The sequence below is a fragment of the Gallus gallus genome, chromosome 6, assembly GCF_016699485.2.
Source record: "Gallus gallus isolate bGalGal1 chromosome 6, bGalGal1.mat.broiler.GRCg7b, whole genome shotgun sequence".
Classification (NCBI taxonomy): domain Eukaryota; kingdom Metazoa; phylum Chordata; class Aves; order Galliformes; family Phasianidae; genus Gallus; species Gallus gallus.
Genome location: NC_052537.1, coordinates 9,270,709 through 9,290,689, shown reverse-complemented (window position 1 = coordinate 9,290,689; position 19,981 = coordinate 9,270,709). Strand labels below are relative to the sequence as shown.

General features: G+C 37.4%; 1 protein-coding gene and 1 non-coding gene across 2 annotated transcripts in view; one reads left to right on the top strand and one right to left on the bottom strand.

Moving 5' to 3' along the window:
* CABCOCO1 (ciliary associated calcium binding coiled-coil 1) overlaps window positions 1-19,981 on the top strand; it is a 220,722-nt gene that overhangs the window by 31,252 nt on the left and 169,489 nt on the right. The window lies entirely within an intron of this gene.
* Window positions 17,101-17,219, bottom strand: LOC112532733. Its single transcript, XR_003075985.1, has one exon. It is a non-coding gene; the product is annotated as a 5S ribosomal RNA (ribosomal RNA).

Genomic DNA, 19,981 nt, shown 5'->3' with positions numbered 1-19,981 from the left:
CTACCACCATTTACTTTTGAACCTAGGCATTAATTTCAGTGGTATGTGACAGGGACATAGAACTCACAGAAGTGTTTAACTGGGTACAAAATTTGGGAGAACTGGCATGTGAGTAGAGGAGAACCAAACAAGCCAAGATTCCGCCTCAGAGAACTTCAGCATTATACGAAACATTTGGTTGTAGCTAATCAGTTGAATTGTCTTTCTCCATCCAATTAGCACTCATGAATTGTTAGATTAACTACAACTGCTTTCTAGCTGTCTTTTGCAGGATGCAGCTGGAAATACTTGCTGCAGGAATTGGGTCATGACAGTAGGGGACAAACTTATAAGAAAACCAGTTCATTAGTTAGACTACTCGTGTAACAACTAATTTTAAACCAAGTAAATGTCTCAATAGCCAGATTCACACAAATCTTTCATGTAGGACTCTTACACTTTTATCTTTCAATATGCTTTTTATTTGTCAAATATATTTATTTGCTTTTTGTGGATTCATTACTCTTTTTCTAAAATGCCTATGGTAGGTTCAGCTCATTTGTAACTATAAAAGGAGAAAGGCTGTAAGGGTATTCTGTATGGCAAATGTTGGATCCAGAGCAGTAAACCAGGATTATTTTTTTAAGAGCTAATTAATTGGCCCTTATAAGCATAATGCTACTCCTCACTTTTGTATCTAGTGCTTCAACTTTTCAGCTTTTTTTTTTAAGCTACAGCTTGTACATCTTTAGACACGTGGGATAAATTCCCCTTGACTTGAGTGCACTTCTACCAACCAGAAGTTTTGCTTCTGGCTTTTTTTAGGACTTAAATTGTGTGTGCTGCAAGAAAATGTCAGATTAGACTCAGGAGGTAAAGAAATATAAAAAATAATCGTGTCTAAACTGTGGCCTAAAAAAAGTCAGTTTTTCTATACTTAACTCTTTCCTCCTTGTAGGGAAGTTTCTAGGGGCAGCTTTAACTTCCTTTTACAGAATAGTATGCTACAAGTTTGAAATAGCCTGCAAAGTAACTTTGGTTTCTTAATTGTTCTGCAGTTCTAATTGTGCTGAGGTATGCTAATGTCACGTGTGTTGAACAACATCCTCCTTGCTTGTGCTTTCATTATTAGTTCCCCAGTTCTGTTGCTGAAGTGCATCTGCTGAAGGCATTTGGTTAGCTGGCCCTTGCAGATGGCCGGGGAGAAATGAGGTTCTGAGGAGAGGGGAAGTGACAGAAGTGAAATTGTTCGCGCACACCTGTCTGTGCAGTGGTGGGTGATGAATGAATGAGTATGGGGTAGTGTGGATGATGCTCTAACTCATATTGCATGCCTTTCAAGTAGTAGCTGGGCTGGGTTGCTACGGGGATGTGTTAAGGAGAAGAGCTTTTTCCCCTGTGGGTACTTGAAAGCTGTAGATGATCTGCACGTTCTTGTACTTCATTAGAAATCAAAATCTGTAACTATTGTGTGAGCAACAAGGATGTTTGCTTGAAAAGGAGGGGTTCAAAGCTAGATTCTATATGAGAGAACCTACAGGTAAAGTGAGAGAATGTAAATGCTCGTGCCAGGGAATAGTGAAAACAAGAGGCTTGTCTCACTTTTTTCATTTCTTCTCTCTCTTTTCTGAGAGGGAACAGAACTCCTTAACCCTTCAGTGACCTATGTTTTATGAATGTGTTTCGTGCTTGCTGAGTATGGATGTATGGTTATATCAGTAGAAATCTTTTAGTTTCTCATTTTCTTTAGATGGAAGGTATGACCAAAACACTTTTTCCAGACAATAGTGCATCTCTGCTAACTTAAATCCCAAGGATTTCTACCGTCAGCTTGATTTCTTCTTTTAAAATCTTTATTGTTTTGAAAAAATGGTAATAAGGCACTTGGTTACTGGATGCGGCAATCCCAACAGTTGTCTGGGCTCTGTCTGCTACTTTGAACTTTAGATCTTCTTTTAAGAAATTGAAGCATTTTGTGTTATTTACCAGCCAGGACATTTTCTTTATGGACTGTTATCTAAAAATAACCTTTACATTTTCTGACAGAACAGCACTGAATGCTTATAAAATGAAGTGACGCGAAGTGTGGCTTCCCATTAAGGTGTGAATCTAAACCTCTAAAGCCTAAATTATTGATTTACTTTTTTTTCAAGCTGCTTTTCTAGCTCTGATACTAGCCCACCTAGCTAGATGTATAATTAGTTTCAACATCAGAAGGACTTCAAATAGAACAGTGCTGTGAACTGAGTGGTCTGGTTCCTTTCAAGTGCTTACCTGCTGCAAAATAGTTGGACCTAGAAAGATGTTCGGTTTTTGTTAGTAGTGGTGGGATTTTTTGTTGTTTTTTTGTTGTTGTTGCTGTTTTTTCAGTCTTTGAGTTTTACAGCTTTACTGAAACGGGTAGCTTTGGTATAGAATTAAAAAAGAAAAAGTAATGGACATTTTTTGTTTCAGGGAAAATTGCAGAACATGAAACACTTGTTAAAAGTCATCAAACTGCTTCTAGTAGCTAGTTCCAGGTAAGCAATACTAAAGAGGGGAATTTCTATTGGTTACAGATGATTAGGGAGCTAACAAATTTCATACAAGAATAAATGATTGTAGAGAATTTTCTGGCCTTAAATGAATCATTAGCTTACTGGTAAACTATCAGGCTTTTCTAGTGTGCTCTGTAAGGAGTGAGCCTAGGGTTTAAAATGTCTGTCATTAAAAGTGACCTTTTAGGATATGTCTGTAAGGTGCAATGGATTTGCTCTTGGTGTGTAGAAGTTCCTGCTGTTGGGTCGGTATGGATGATATATGGTCGGTATGGATTCTTTGAAGTATCCAGCTGAAAGCTTGGGCGGATAGTTTTATCTGCACTGTCTTTGATGGCATGCATTTCCAAACAGAAAGTTTGTTTCTCTGTAATAACAGAAGATACATAAGTAAGTGGAAATATAAAAGCAAGGAAGATAGAGAGGGGACGCATGATGAACCTTGAAATAAATCCAGTGGCTGTTGCAGCCAGGTATTAGCACTTAGCTCTCTATTATATTATAAAGGATGTTTTTAAGGACTGCAGTTTAGCAGAATACATAGTGAAGACAGAAGTGTGACCTTTGGAAAAATTTGCAGTGAATAAACAGTAGAAGATAATGTTAGCCATAAAGGATAAGGAGTATGGAGATTGTAGTAATTCAGGTCGTGTAAGAACTCCAAGGCAGAGATATTAGGAAGGAACTTTACAAACATCAAGGAACAGAATACACAGAAGACAAATTAAGCCTTGAATGATGAATTTGACTTTATTGAGCTGAGAGAACAGAATAATTTTGCTTATCCTGTAGAACTGGTTTGCAGAAGGTTTGTTGCGTCTTTTTTTTTACTCTTTTTAATTAAAAAGATGAAATATGAGGAATACTGAGAAAACAGACTGACATGGCAAGATCTTTGCTGATTGCCTGAGAAATAGTTCCAAAGACAATGTTTGAAAGATTAGGAGACATCTTTATTGAGGTACTTTCTTTAAATGGGTGTCTCCCCCAAAGCACTTGCGTTGGATTCTGTTTACTCACAAAGAGTTAAAAAAATTTCAGATTGCTGAAGAACTCAAGGGTGACTTAGAGAAAAATAGTAAAGTATAGATTAGACCCTGGAGGAAAAGGTAGCAGATGAAATGAAACAAATCAAGACTTGTGCTGGAGTTAACTCTTCTATTCCTGCAGTTAGTCATGTAATTGGTGCTGTATGTGGATTCAGTAGTTTTGCTGTATATATATCAGCTTGCAAATATAATGATGTGAATGATCTAATGCCCATCTTATATTTCAGTGTGTTCACATCAATTTAACTGTGCAGTAATTTGCAAGAAATTTTTCTCCAGTGTTGCTCCCCCAGTGGCATGATGGCATGTGACATTAGATGGACAAAATAATATTTCTTTGTATCTGTATATGAAGTAAACCTCCTACTTTGTTTACCTCAGGAGGAGGTATGAATGAAAGAACCATGAAATCAAGAAGTTAAGGTTAATGGGTCAAAATCTCACTGAGAGTTTCATTTAGGGAAGAGTTTTGCCTGAGCAAGGGCTGTGGGATTTAGCCTTAAGAGAATTAACAAGGTACATCAGGTCTCCTGACTCTTCTGATTGCCAGAAACCTGTCTGGACTGTGTCCAGATATACATTCTTAATCATAGCAGATTAAAGAAGCTAGTACAGGAAATGATGGCTACTGTTTCATATTGTCTATTCTGCATCTATGTAGACAGGTAAAGTAATAACTATATGAAGATGAGAGGGAAAAAAAAACATTATTTTAATCTGCTGATGTTTTCCTCATCTACTTGTTTTCTGTGAAAGTTATTATTTTCAAGTAATTGTAAGCTGAGTTTTAAAGATTGTTATAGTTCTTTTTTTTACCTCGGAAATACTTTTTGATCTTTTAAAGCTATTGTTGATTCCCCCCTCAGTGAAAAAGAAGACTCATTAAATGTTTGCAAGTCTTGTTTATATTCCCATAACATTTTGCATTATGCTATGACAGCTTCACTGAAAAATTATTTTAATTATCTTAAAATGAATCGCACAAAGAGTGAATATGAAAATATAAATCTTGTCTGACTGTACTTTAATTGCTTTAGCTAATGAAAGAGGTGTGGGATAATCTGCACAATGCAAAAGCTAAATTGCATGAACAATATAACCAGTATTAGAAACATGCTGAATCTGTAGTATTCACTCTTCTTCAGTGGGAAGATATGGAGGCTGTACCTGTTTTGCAGTGCTTGCTTTCTGCTACTGATTTGGCAAGCTAATTTCATTGGGAAATGGTGTTGAAAATACCACTTAATTATCTCCTGTTCCCTAGGTCAGCACCATTAGTGAACAAAACAAAGTAAATTTATGTTCCTGAAGCTGGGAACCCTCTCCTGCCAACCTATCAGGAAGAGTTCAGTTATGTGAGTAGTTCATATATGGCAGAATAATGGGAGCCAATGCCTTGTGTATGTTATTAAAGCAAAATCTCCACTGACTGTAGTAAGTAGTAACATATTCCTACAAGCACCTCAATAGTACAAGACAAAAATAGACAACAAAAAGCAGACAACAGAATGATTTTGATTTGTTACAGGTGTATATGCTTACCTGTTGGCTTAATTTGGTATTCTTTTTCCACAGTAGAAATCTTAGCTTCATTGGTTCCTAACCTTATGGTCTTTGACTGAATTTTATTCAAGACATTGCAAACATGTGTTTTACTTTTACTGTCTTCTGAACTTTCAGCTGTTTAGAAGCTATTGGTTGAAGGTGATGAATTCAACAAAGAACGAGGGTCTGATGGAAAACCTGTGTTAGAACCGTTAATTTGTCAGTGACTTCCACCAATATAATGTAGGAGAGCTGCAGGGTTATTAGCCAACAAATCTCTCCTCTGTAGTCTAAGAATATCTCCCAATTGGGTGCCTCAGTGAAATGCCATGTGTTATAAATGGCAAAGCTGATTTTGAACTTACAAGGATAGTAAGGAAGGACTACTAGAGCTTTGATATTTAGCAGAGTGGTAATGGACATGTTGCCATACACGTAGCTATCCCTCAATAATTGCTTTTCCCCCATAGATTAGATGCTTATTATCTTCTACTAATGTCACAACTCAAAATCCTGCTATTGTTTACAATTGTCTTCACAAGGTTTGCATCTACCTTATCTGTTTATTTTATTCTGTTTTAAGATAATCATCTTAAATCTTTAAATCTCAGAGGGTTTTCCCTTGGTTCACAAATATTGGTACCAAGTTGCAAATCTGTGTGATTAGTGACAGGCATTAATGTGAACTCGCTGACTCAGGAAATTAGTAGTGATTAGGAGAGGCTTTCACTTAGATCAAATCAGCAGTGTCAGGATGTTTTTGCCATCTGATGGCTGTTTTAGGTTCTTACTTGCTTTGAATTTGTGTAGTACATCCCATCTTCTGCTAGTGTGTTTTACCTTCTGTTTTTTTAACAACAGTTTTATCTAGGGTAGCAATGGGTCAGATTTGTCACTGGTATAAATCAGAGTGATATTACCATCCTTTATGCCAACAGTTCATCTGGCTCAGTGTATCTCTAATGACATGGCATGGGGGCATGAAACCAAAATTGTGGCACTTAAACTTTTTCTGGAAATGTTGATTTTTTTTTATTATTATTATTTTTTCCTGGAAATATGTTTTACAGGGTGAAAGATGTAGGTACCTGCAATTAATGGTGTCTTCTAACATGAAAAGAAACCATGCAGGATGATCTCAGATTGTTGCAGGATCTAAGTTACCATGGTATTATATGTGTTAAAGATGTAAAGCATTTTCACATCCAGCTTCATTATTTCAGAATGTTAAATACTTTTCCTCTAACAATGTATCTTCCATCTAGGATTTGTTTGTCTTTTTTCTCTGCCTTGAGCTTCAGCTTTCTGTCGCTTCCCTGTATTACATTAACCTGTGTTGAGCAGTGTGATAATTTGATTCTTTGTCTACACGAACTCCCGTGCTGCAGCGGGCATCATTAGTTTCCTTCCTTCCATGGTGACCTGATCTCTGGGTTGTAACTTTTCACATGTTATTGAAGCTCTACCCAGGTTGCTAACGGATTTTTTGTGGTGTTCTGCTGGTTTAAAAAAAAAAAAAAAAGTCCAGGTATTGTAAATATAGAAAGTATGTAAAGAAGTTAAACGAACAGACAACAATTTCAGGAGGTTTTTTGCAGACACCCTTTACATATACATACCATAAACATCAGTTGAATTTTTAAATGTCACTGCTTGAGAATGAGTAAGTTTTTCACATTTGAAAGTGTACCAGGCTGAATTTGTTCCAGACTGTAGATTCACCTAAGGAATGTCCCACTAGGGAGCAGCATCATCTATATTCTTCTTTCTCAATATTTAAACTAACTGCATATTATTTCATACTTGTCAAACCTTTCAAGGCATTATAGTCTTTGTACACTGTTATTTGAAACTAGTAGTATGAAATCTGTGGGTTTTTGCCACTCAATCTGTTTCACCATAAATGATGTTTACTTAGCTCCCTCCAGTGATTTGATGAGCAAACAAGTCCATGGTGTGCCATCATTCTAGATATTGCAAAACAAGTTAACGCTAATAGCAAGTTCAGTTCTTTAGATGAAATTATATGTAGCGTTCTGCAGCATAATGACTAAATACTATGTGCTAAAGCCATTGTAGCTTATAATATTCACCAGTGGCTGAGATTTTCCACATAATTCTACTTTTTTTATTAATAATGCTTTCTTAGCAGAATTAATGAGTGAATTTGAACATTAAGGGGGAGTGAAAAAGCCCCACACTTCTAAAAGAGCGATAATATGCTTAGGAGAGAAAAGAGTGGATTCAGAATCTGAATTAATTTTGAGTTGTGTTGAAGATGCTTCTTCAATATTTATAGTGCTATGCAGGAAAACACTAGCTATAATCAACTTTGGAAGCAAACACACGTTGTATCCTGAGGAAAATCTGTATGCTTTTACTAGCGGTAAAATGAATTAAACTGAAATAAGGTACATTTGTGAAAATGTTTCAATTTTTGAGATATGTATGAAGAGCAACAAACTTACAGTTGTTTGTGAGCTAAATTGAATCAGAAAATTCCCTTCAAGCTGAAGAACCGTGGAGAATGATGTGCAGATCAATTACTGTAGTATTTGCAATAGGAAAAGGAAAAATTACATTACAAAGAAAATTGATTAGATAATCAGAGGGAACTTTTGGTCTTAGTGAAATAAAGAAAGCTTTGCAGCTGATATTAGCTGTACCATGATTTAAATATATCTAAGTGAAGCTTTGGAAGATGTTTGCATTTTCAGTGATGGATACAAAAACACATTACTAAAGACTTGAATTTTAGAGGATTGCATCTGCAGTCTAACGAATGAATTTTTAATTTCTAATAACCCACCTTATGTGACAGCCAACTTGTCGTATTGAAATTTATAGGAAGATGTGAAAATTGCAAAGAAGAAATAATGTTTCCATAGAAATTTGAACTGCAGAAAAACAGTACTAAACAACCTTGATGCGTAGAGATTGAGCTACAAGCCTCATTAGCATGGCTGTGGAGCTAGTGTTGTGGTTCAGTGCATGATGACACACACCAGGCAGAGTGAGGGCTTCTACCTGACCACCTGGAAAGAAAACTTCCTGTAGTATGACTGTAAATTACCAGTACAAGTACAAAGCCCGCTTTAGGTGATAGGAAAAAAAGTGTGCATATTCTACAAAAGTACATATTCTGCACTTTGTTATGGAAAGAGCTGATGAAGCAAATTCAGAAGTGTACTGGAAAAAAAACTGTTGAGGGAATAGAATATCTTAATCTTAGAACTGGATCATTGTTTCTTAATATTTGTTTTGAGTGAATGTTAACATTCTGTTGGATTTTGTTTGTTCCTGTATGGAGGATGTTTTGTGTGTGTGTGTGTGTCTATAAACTGACCTCTAGTTTGCTGGGAATGTACTTAGTCATCATGAAAGGTATTTCAGTGTAATTGCTGTGGGCTTGTGCTGTTTTTACCCAAACTGAAACTTCTGTCATTTCTTGTTTATGCAATCTGTGGAAAATTAAGCAGGAAAAGTTTGGGTCAGAAAAGTTGTCTTTGTGCTGTGTTCTGAACACGGTGGGAGTACTGCTCATTTGTATCTCTGATTCAGCAGTGAGCATTCTGTGTTTTGTGTTCAGTTAATTCTCTCAGAGCTAAAGAGACACTGCAATAGCACCAAGCTGAATGATACAGCATGTACAACAGAATGAAGGGACACCATTCAGAGGGACCTGGACAGGCTTGGAAAGTGGGCACATATGAACTTAATGAGGTTCAACAAGGCTAAGTGCAAGATGTTGCAGTAGGTTTGGGGTAATCCTAGGTATGTGTACAGACAAGGAAAAAACCTCATTGAGAGCAGCCCTGCAGGGAAAGTCTTGGGGGTCCTGGTGGATGAAAAGCTGGGCGTGAGCCAACAGCAAGCTCTTGCAGCCCAGACAGCCAACAGTATTCTAAGCTGCATCAAAAGACAGGTGGCCAGCAGGAGTCTGACCTTGCAAGGACCCATCTGGAGTACTGCATCCAGGCCTGGGGCCCTAAGTGTGTGACAAATGTTGGAGTGGGTCTAGAGGAGGGCCATGATGATGTTTAAAGAGCTAGAGCACCTCTCTTATGAAGAAAGGTTGAGGGAACTGGGCTTACTTAGCTTAGAGAAGGCTTAGGGTAGATCTTGTTGCAGCCTTCTCGTACTTGAAGGAAGCTTGTAAGAAAAAGACGGTGAGTGACTTTTTTTCATGGGCAGATAGTGATAAGGCAAGAGGGAATGGCTTTAAACTAGAAGTGGAGAGATACAGATTAGATGTTAGGAGGAATTTTTTTTTACTAAGTGGGTGGCTAGTAACTGGCACAGGCTGCCCAAAGAAGCTGTGGGTGCCCCTACAAACACCTGGTGGTGTTCAAGGCGTGGTTGGATGGAGCCCTAGGCAGCCTGATGTAGTGAGTGGCAACCCTGCCCATGGCAGGGGATTGGAATGAGATTATTGGTAAGGTCTCTTCCAATTTATGCCCTTCCATGATTCAATAACCAGAGGGTTTTTTGTTGTTGTTGTTTTTGCCTTTGAGCTCCTTACAGTTGCTACTTCTGCAGCTCAGTCTCCCCTACTGACCAGTAAGGCAAGACACTAACAAGATGCTGAAGGGTGGAAGACTATTCCAAAGAGGGCTCAGAAATAGAAAGATAAAAGATGGTTAATATGGCTTTCTAATCCATGAGGCACTATTCTGAAAATCATGTTAATGACAATATAGCCACGGCCCCTCTGTGGGTCAAGAGGGGAGCAATTCTGTGCTAGCTCATGCTTCTGCCTCAGGACAGGTGGTCGTCATCTTGCAGAAAGCCCATTTTGTACAGCCAAGTCTGGATCAGGTGGTATGGGATTATAGCTTCTAACCAGCAAGTGAAGGAAAATAAAAATGTGTCTAATAATAGACCAGACTACCTCTTAGGTTTGAAAAATGGCATAAATGAGTTAACTAATTTAGCCAGTGGTTTAGAAGAATTGCTTATATTGATGTTGTTACAGAGAAGTCTTTAGATATATTTTTTTGATGTAGTCAAATCAGTGATGTCACCCATCTGGAGCATTACATTTTGATTACTAAGTCTCAATATTGGAGTCTCTTTGCTCGGAAATTAGCATGCTTACACAGTTCCTAGTCTAGGTCTCTGAATCTGGGTTTGTGCTGCTTATGTTATGGTTTGCTCATGATTAATAAAATATTAAGTATTCCTTTCTGGGCAGAAATGAACAGATGGGGGAATCAGCTGATCTGATGAACTCAGTGTGTATGTACATATACAGAGTCAACAAATAATTTTAAAAGCAGGAAAGATCACATTGAGCTCTTACCCATTTAAAAATATTTATAAAACCACAAACTAAATATACTGCCAGAAATGCAGATTGACTAGGGAAAGTTTATTAATGTATGCATTATTTATCTGCTGTTTCATTTATAATAAGTTTAATTTAAAACTGCATTTTTTTTCAAATATTTATTCAGGATGTTGTTATTAAATGTAAATGTGGCACTTTACATAACATCAGTGTTAACTTTTTGAATTAGAATTTTAAAAAAGTGGTAAACAAGTCGTAAGTATTTCTTAGGAAGGTTGTCTGTGCTTCTCATTTCAATGACGCCAAGTTAGCTGGCAAAACTGTGTAGAAAAGAAGTATCTATGTGAGGTAAGGAAAAGCTCTGGACTATGTTTAAGATTGCAAAACAAAGCAAACCCCTCACATAAAAATCACCCTGAGCCCAACAAAAGACAAAATACTCTTGAACTGATAAAGTAAACCTGCGTAATTACCCAGCTTAGCCTTTTCCCACACGGTGACTCATGCCAGTGTTAGAGGTAAAATGTGTCACAGAGCAGAGTGTAGCCCCTGGAGCAGAGCTGCCAGCCTTGGGGAATGTAATTGAGCCCAAGGGGTGCTAAGAGGTATTCCCAGTCATATCTCCCAGACCAGGAATGGCAGTCTGGATAGCTCTCATGTAAGTAGGGGCACAGTTGGTGTCTGGTCCTGTCTCCTGTACAGACAGGATTTCTGAGAATACAAAGCAAGGAGAAGATGCCCAAAGGAGTCAAAGAGAACAAAATGCTACAACAATGCTGCAGCTCACATCAGTTTGTGTGGATGTTCCCAGTTGAGTACTGAGGCCTCAACATCAGTTCTGCCTCTTAAGTTCCCCAGATGCTGTGAGTGGCAGCTCTGAAGCCTGACTTTCTGTAGGTCAGTGGGATGCAACTCTTCCAGCCTTACTGAGTACTCAGTAGTATACCAGGCACATGTCCATTAGAAAATAAATATTTCTGTGCATCTCTGGTGAAAGCATGTTTAGAGGATCATGGCTGAATAAAGGAAGGCTTTGTTCAGAGTACAGTTGTAATAATGGAATTTATACAACCCAAACTGCACATGAAGTTGCTTCCTAGCCTTGAATAAGGACCACCCTCAGTTGATTGATTACTGAACAAGGCTGATGATGTATAAAAGACATATTTTCTTAGCAGTTTTTCTAACTGTTTGCATCAGCCCAGCAGTCTTTTACTGAAAGGTGATTTCCCTACTGAATGACAATCAGGCTGCATCACTATTAATAGAGTAGAAGTAGTACACATCTGCTCTACCCTCCCCTCTTGCTGTCAAAGCTAAGCACCTAGGAAACAGCAAATATTTCTGTTTACTAACAGAAAAGTACCTAGACAGACCTCAGTTGCCCTGAGAAGGCTGGATAGTGGGCAGCAGGCACTTTCCAGATTAAAAAAACAAACAAACAAAAAAAAGGCTAGATGAGAGGCAGGCAAAAAAACAGCAATACAGTAAAATTATCCATTATTTCTCCTCATCCCTATGATTGCAGCTGAGATGAGCTTTCCAGATGGCTTTATTGTCTAAGGTAGCCCTTCCCATCAGAAGGCTTGTGATGGAGAATATTTACAGTTTTTTCAGGCTCTTACTTTATAGGAGGACAAGAGTTCCTGGATTTGAGAAGCTATCTTTCTGGGACTGAGAGCCTGCCTCTCTCCAGATAACCTCTGCGCTGCACAAACCCAATTCATTGATAGGCCACCTCATTTTGTGTATTCAAGGAGACAGAAGCCATGTGGAAAAGTGTGGTATAGTAAAAATGGAATACAATTTCAAGATAAATATCTAGCCCTTCAATAACTATTTAGAAGTACCATTCAGAGCATATAATGAGATAATTTCATAGAGAAGGTAATTGAGGCAGCATTTTGCAATGCCTTCCCAGAAAGTTGTAAATAAAATCGCAAAGGTGACAAAAAAAAAACAACAAGATGAGAATTACTGTCTATGTTCTTTACTTCCCGAGAGCCAGTGATGGACAGATCATTGCCTGTGTCTGTGCAAACACTTAGTGAACTTACAAATGTCTTTTGAATGTAGTATACAAAATGATTTGGTTTAAGGGCATTTTAAAGCTTTTACCAACTTCGTCAGCAGACTTGACTAAAGGTTCTTTCACCTTCCTATGATAGGTAGGACAGCAAAGGAAGAAGTTAAATTTAAAATGTCAGAAAACATTTAATGAGGATATTATCCAGCACTTCCTTACTATGTCTCATTTGAATGGAAAAGTTTGTATTCGGTACACAGACAGTCTCTCAGAGGGTCCAGTCTAATGCCCCAATACCTCTTTTCATGAAAAGAGACCTGTGTAAATAATAAAAAGATTTACATTGTACAGGAATTGCTGGGTTTTGCTAATGAGCAAAAGGAAGTATAAGAATCCTTTATCTAAAATGCTTCAAGTAATTGCATCTCAAGTATGCTTTATTAGTATTTAGATTGTGGTTTGACTGGCTTTTATTACTATAGTAAAAAGGTGTTCTCATCTTTCTGAACGTTCATGTAGCTCTGGGCAGTTCTATGCTGGGAAACTTCTCTAGCTTTCAGGCAAAATGTGATCCAGTGAGTTTTGAAGTACCTTTGTTGAGCAGGTCTGGTGGCACAGTATCTAGTCTCTGCTTGACATATCTTGGTGCTGTCATAACCCTTGATTTTCTAATTGTTTTTAAATACGAGTGGTGAACACTACAATAGTCAGCATTTAAATTTGCTGAAATGTGAGTTTTCCTTTGATGCTACACAGAAGCAGTTTAACTCTCAGTCTTGTTGCAGTTGCCTTGTGGAGCCACAATGTCTGGCCAGGTTTGACTTCCTAAACAACCTAAGAAACACACTTTGATTAAAAACTGCTTGTTATCGTATCTTGGAATACTTAAATGCAGCTTAAACTGTACTCATATGTGGCTACTATTTCTTTGGTACTGGATTTGGACACTGCGCCTTTTGGCAGAGTATAAGATGGAAAGGTTTTATTTCCTCATTGACTCTGTGATTTGCAGTCCGTCTTCTGGGCCAGATGGCATCTGTGAGAATTGCTTTTCACTATTTCTGATTGCTGGGTAAGAAACCTTAGACAGACTTTGCAGAAACCAAACATTACCAAATGCTCAGAAACATCTTAAGGTATGGAAATGACTCTAGTCCTTCCATGAACTTGTGCTTGCACTTTGAACAGATGCTTCAGTATTTTAAGCACGTTGCTGAGAAGCAGAATCAGCTGGAATGGTGCCACTGCATTCAGGGAATGTCTCCTTTTCTAAGTGACATATCTTACGCTCTGGAAACAATACTCACTACTGTTGTAATCAACTTAGTGCATCCAAAATAAGTGTCAAGTCTCTGTAATTTAAGAGTGTAGGGGCTATTATTTCACTTACTCCCCGTGGGCAAAGTATATTTCACATTTACCATCATTTTAAAGATAATCTCTTATTTTGTTCTTTGACAAGGGAGCAAAAAGGTGGAAATTATCAGAGTGGTTCAGTATCTCTCATTGATCATTCCTGTGAATGCCTATGTTAATTTTTCATTTCATTTTACACAAAGAGTTTACCTTTCCAGAGGAAATTGTTTGCAGCCATTTCTTCAAGGTTTACTGTCTTTGAAGGACTAATTTGTTGCACACAGCTATTCCAAGGTAGAGATGAGAGAAGAACGAAGGGAGAGCAAACTGAACTTCTGTAACAGTTTAGAGTAAAAGAAATACTTGTGGGAAATCGTAGGATTTACCTCAGTCTTCCTTTTGGCCCACTGGGTTGAGTGGCAGCTGTTCTGCAGATTGACCCATCTTGAAAACATTTGTATTTGAACAATGTCTCCACTATTTACAAATATTCCTGTGCAAAAATTCTGACGTGTGTTACAGTACTCATTTCTTGTAGTTTACTCTGATTTTTTACAATTTTAAATGAGAGCTGAATCAGAACTTAGTGAGAATATTACAGTACTCTTTATCAGACTGTTGAGGATGAGAGTTGTTGCTATCAGGGATTACATCACTATTTTAGGCAAATTCTTCCAGATGTTCTGCTTATTAGGAAAGTGAGTCTTTTTAGAAGAATAGAGCAAAGTAATTCTTTATAAACCATGGCAGACTGGCAGACTACTGTATTTCTACATGTAAATATCATCAAATTTGCAGTTCCTGAAATGGGTTGAAAAGGTGAAAATAAAGGAAATCCATCCTTAATAGACACCTATCCAGAAAGAAATTGAACACTACATCTCTAATTGTTCTTACTTGAATCTGTGCAGAAAACCTGGTCTTTTCTCAATGGGGGATGAGTTCTTTAGAAAACAGTTTGTCTATCCTTTATATCACTAATTGGAATTTGTAAAATACAAACACAGCATCAGGTTCTGTAACGATGATGCTGAACAAATACCTCTGAGATCAGAATTTCCTGTGCATCACAGAGAAAGACAAGCCATGGAATCATTCAAAGGTCTGAAAGACCTCACTGAAGTTAAAATGCTCTGTGAGTAAAGGTATTAAAATTAAGCTCAGATTTCTACAAGTGAGAACCCTATTCATTCAAGTCCCGCTATGCTTTGCAGTATTGTTTCTCAGAATACTTGCAAACATGTTTTCCTTTTGAAGCATTTGGCATCTGTTAGAAGTGTTTTGAACAATTGTAGTTTGATGTATTCAAATTCTTAATACAGTGGATTGCCACAATTGAACATAAATACTCTCCTCAGCTATTCACCAAGAAGAGCTGTTCTTTAAGAATGTACGTGAGTGATCACACTTCTGTGCAGACGCACCCTTGGTTATACCAAAGCTATCATGATTGTTTACAACTACTGGTTCACAGAAAGAAACCATTTCTCCAAATAACTCTTACTCCACTAACACATCTTACAAGACTGTCAGGTTGCAGGCCCTGTGAGCATGAGTAGCCCCTTCTACAGTATACTAGACTTTAGTAGAGGACCATATTAAATACTACATTTTGTACTTGGAAGAAAAGAATACTCAAACTTTCTGTTTTTGCTGAAAATCTTTTAGGTTACTTTAGTTTTATATTCTTACAGTCATCTGTATGTCTAAAAAAGAGTTGTGCTTCTGTGTCTTTTTCAGAATCAATTGTGTGACATTTCAGATTATGAATTTCATGTAATGCATTTTAGTTGCTTGTTTGGGGGCATGCAGGTCTTAATGTTCAATTCTGTATGTTTGGTTTTTTAAATGTAAATAGATTTTCATGATTTTTTTTCTTTTCTTTTTCTTTACCAGCCTACGATACTAGTTAAGCTTTTGGTGGACTAGAACAAACAACGGATAATGAATTAATATTATTTGTTATTGATATTGGAAAGCGGAGAAAGTATTTGAGATCAATGAAATTCTGATTTATGGGAAGAAAGGGAGATGGAGAGGGAGGGAGGAAATAAGGGAAAAAGAAAACAAAGAGGTTTCTCTTGTGAGTAACAAACATAGAAGAAGAAAGAAATCATGTAATCTGTCTTTCCTTTCTTAATTTGCAGGGACTTTTTGCCATATATAATAAGACTACAAGTCTTTTCCTGGTATATGCAAATACACATAAATGCTGGTTTTAATTTTTTCATTACTTCAATAAAATGAAAACAAAATCCAACCTCAGAGCAGTACTAGAGTCTGACATCCCTGGAGGGGTGGATTTCATGGGCTGAAAGCAGATTTTTGAGAAGCAATATGATCAAAGTGAGTGAGGTACCTCAATGCAATTGAATGTTTGTAACCCTCAACCCAGACATCTGGCCCTCATTGTGTGCAGAGCAATTAGCATTATTTATTACAGTGAAATTAGTGATGCCTAGGAGAGTTCCAGGAATGTTTAACACATTTCAGAATCTTAGTGTTCAATGTCATTTATCCTTAAGGTACTGAAAGAGTAATGAAAAAATCAGTGCACTATGTGGAGCTATGCTTCTTTCATACATTCTACACTTAAAGAAGTTAATTCCTGCTGAATTCTTATCAGCAGATAAAAGCAGATATTTCAGATAGCCATAAAATACTTGTACAGCTATTTCAACTATGAAGTTGAAAGAGGGATAATAGCTTTGGTGTATTTCCAGCTTAATTAAGTAACATTGTTGTGAGATGGGTAATTGTTGCAGTAGGGCTCTCTGCTCAATGAGGTTTCTCTGTCCTCTCCTTCTGCATTCAACTTGGTGAATCTCAGCTTCGTGAAGTTACTTTCCTTGTGTGAGATGTGATCTTCATGAGCGTAATTGTTACATGTTACTTAGCACTGATTATTAGTAACAGGCCCTGCGTTGCAAGTGTTCTCTGTATGATCTCTACTGAAGTTAATGAAGTTGTAGGCAATTTGTTGAGTAATGCTCACAGTTAAATAGAGGGACTGATCTTGCTTACAGGAAAATTAAAGGTTGAATTTCCTTTTCATTTGTTGGAAGCAAAGCATGGAAGAGGTAGTGGTCATATTGCTGCTGTTGTGATGAAAGCAACAGCTGTGCATGTTAATGCCTAGACAGTGTATTCTGTTGTAGCACCGCATAGAATCACTAAGGTTCGAAATGACCCACAGGATCATCCAGTCCAACCATTTGCCCTTCACCAATGGTTCTCGCTAAACCATGTCCCTCAACACAACATCCAAATACTCTTTGAACACCACCAGGCTTGGTGACTCCACCACCTCTCTGGGCAAGCCTACAGCACCCGGTATTCCCAGGAGGTCTCCCATCCAAGTACTAACCAGGCCTGACCCTGCTTAGCTTCCGAGATCAGATGAAATTGGGTGTTACCAGGGTGGGATGGCCACAGGCAATACAATACATGTACACAATCTAATTCAGGTAATCTGAGCAATTTCTTACCAATGCTCTGGTTTATGTAGTGAATAAAGCATGGGTGTAAGAGATTTCTAAAGACCTGTGGATTATAGTCTGCATTCACGTTAAAATATCATGATCAGATCAGCTGAAGAGATATGATATATTTATATATATATATGCATGTGTATGGATGTATAGTTAAGTAGGTGATGAAGTACGTGAAATAGATGTCTTATTTTGAGCATACTGCATTCCTGTTAGACTTTGAATTCATATTTAGCTATGGATGAGATGGCATACTCATTTGTCTTCCTGCTCTTTCTCAGTACTTTCTAGGCAACCACAGTAACTGAACGCTTAAAACAAACATAGGAAGTATTTATTGAGCTGAATTGTGTCCACAATTAAGGCTTTTTCTACAGAATATTTCAAATTGAATGTTAGAAAATGAGGACTCATTGACATTTACATAAGCAAATCACATTCCTTTGACTGCAGGTCAGGGGTCAATCTCTTTATGGAGTTTAGATTGAATCCTGTTGAGATTAGTCTCAGAAGAAAAATAGAGAAGCTTGAAGTACATTTCAAGAAAATTAACTCAATTCTTTTTCTCTTTTAATTTGAGTTGGTGCATTTTTGGAGAGCTTTGCTGATGCTTTAAGTCATCTCCAATGACTTCTTACGGCATGAGAAGCCTTGTTTGATTACATGGCTAAAGAGTCAATGCTACTTTCACTTTGATTCAGAATCATGGAATGGTTTGGGTTGGAAGGGACCTCAAAGATCACCTATTTCCAATCCCCTGCTAATTGCTTGCTGTAGTAATACATGCGTTTGTGAATTCTGAGCTGGATCATTGCAGTTTACCATGGCTTTAGGAATTTCTTTGAAGATCAAAACAATGTGTTCTTTTATTTGGCAAGTAAAACTACTGTATACTCCAGTGCCGTATGCATTTTGTATTACATAGACACTTGGAATCATCTTTCCAAGGGATAATCTGCCACATCTCAACAGTCCAAGTTCTCTGGAACTGGGAGATTTGTAATGGAATGTTTGTCTTCCACAGAAGTACGCATTGTGGGAATAAGCAAGGGGGATTTTTCCTCCTCTTCCTGGCCTGCCCATATCAACCCCAGAAACAAAAAAGGAAATCTGGTCATAGCAAAGTGTTAAAAAAAAAAAAAAAAGTAAAGAAACCTGTGCTTAAATGACCTGTAAAGGATCTATAATGAATCAACATGCACTTTCAGGATCAAAATATGAATTGTAGAATTTGTAAAGAGAGACTGGATAACAAAATAGCTATAAAATACTAATTTGGTTTTCTTACCATCTGCCCCTTGTTTAATTCTGGCAATCATCACATGCTCTATACTTCCATTTCAATGCATTATTTAATGATAAAGGGAGTCTGGTGAAAGAGAAGAAGATGGTTTCACTTGGACAGTAATCAGAGAGAATTTCTGTAAACATCTGGTTCTGTTCAAGACGGTTTTTACAGCCTTTAAGTAAAAGGCTATTAGAAGGTAGCAAAATGAACACTGAGTGTTCTCACTATGTAAGCAATGTGTTTTTCCCTCCTGGGAGTTTGCGTGCCATTGAACTTGGGTCAGGCTTGTATTGATTTCACAAAGATAACCTTGCATTATCTCATGTAAGTGAAAGAGACATGTAAGAACAACAGTTCTTACAGTCATTAAAAACCTCTCTAAAAAGAAGTTCAAAAGATGATAAAGCCCAACTGGATTCATTTCAACCAGCTGGATTTCAGTAATTGAATGAACACAGTTTATCATGTAGTTATAGATGAAAAGAGAGTAGCGAATAAAAATGGAAACAATGGAAAATTCATGGCACAGTGGGTCTAGTCTTTTCTCATTTGGACAGGACTCAGTGGATAACTTGGAGATTTGCCTTTGTCTTTGATATTCATATATTAGCTGATAGAAATACTCAAGTGATAACACCAAAGAGTATGTTTTTAGCACAATTCATTATTAGTACTGTGTTTTTATTCTCTTTAAATACTTCAATCACATTTTTTTGCTCACTAAAAATAAATGCTTCTAAAGGTATAAGTAGGATTAATTGCACAGATGCAAGTAAATGTGTATGATTTGGAGACTATATCGCTTAATCCTAAATGAAGGTCCAGTTTGCAGATGTATTGATGCTGGTGAAACTGCACTTCAGGAATAACCAGATGGTTCCTATTTAGCTAGCTTGAAGATGTAGCACTGTGTTTTTGCTGTCAAAATACAGTCTCTGCCTTTGGCCATATTTTCTTAGCACTTTGTCTTCTAATTTTATTGAAGTTTTCTTCCATTTTAATTGGAGTCTGAAGTGCCAGATTAGGACTTTATCACATAGTTCAGCGAACAACAGGGAACAATTGCAGTATGTGTTAGAAGAGAATTCAGGTCTAAGAAAGAAGGGAAAGACAAAAGACAATTTGTATTCTAAGCCTCAAAACATAGATACATTACAACTGTCTTCTCTTTACAAGAGCACTGAGTTTTTTCTGGGTATTTATATAGGAGAGTAACGCTATCTTAAACTAAGTAGAAATGTATACATGTTCTGGTGGCTGGAAATTTCACTTGCACAACCTGTTAGATTCATGGTGCATATGATGGATACTAACAGAATCAAAGAAAACAAAGTAAGAGCAGGGCTGAAAATAAACCGCTCCTTTCTGCACTAGCACTGTACTTGTATTACCACAGGCTGTGGTACAGCATGTCTCAAGA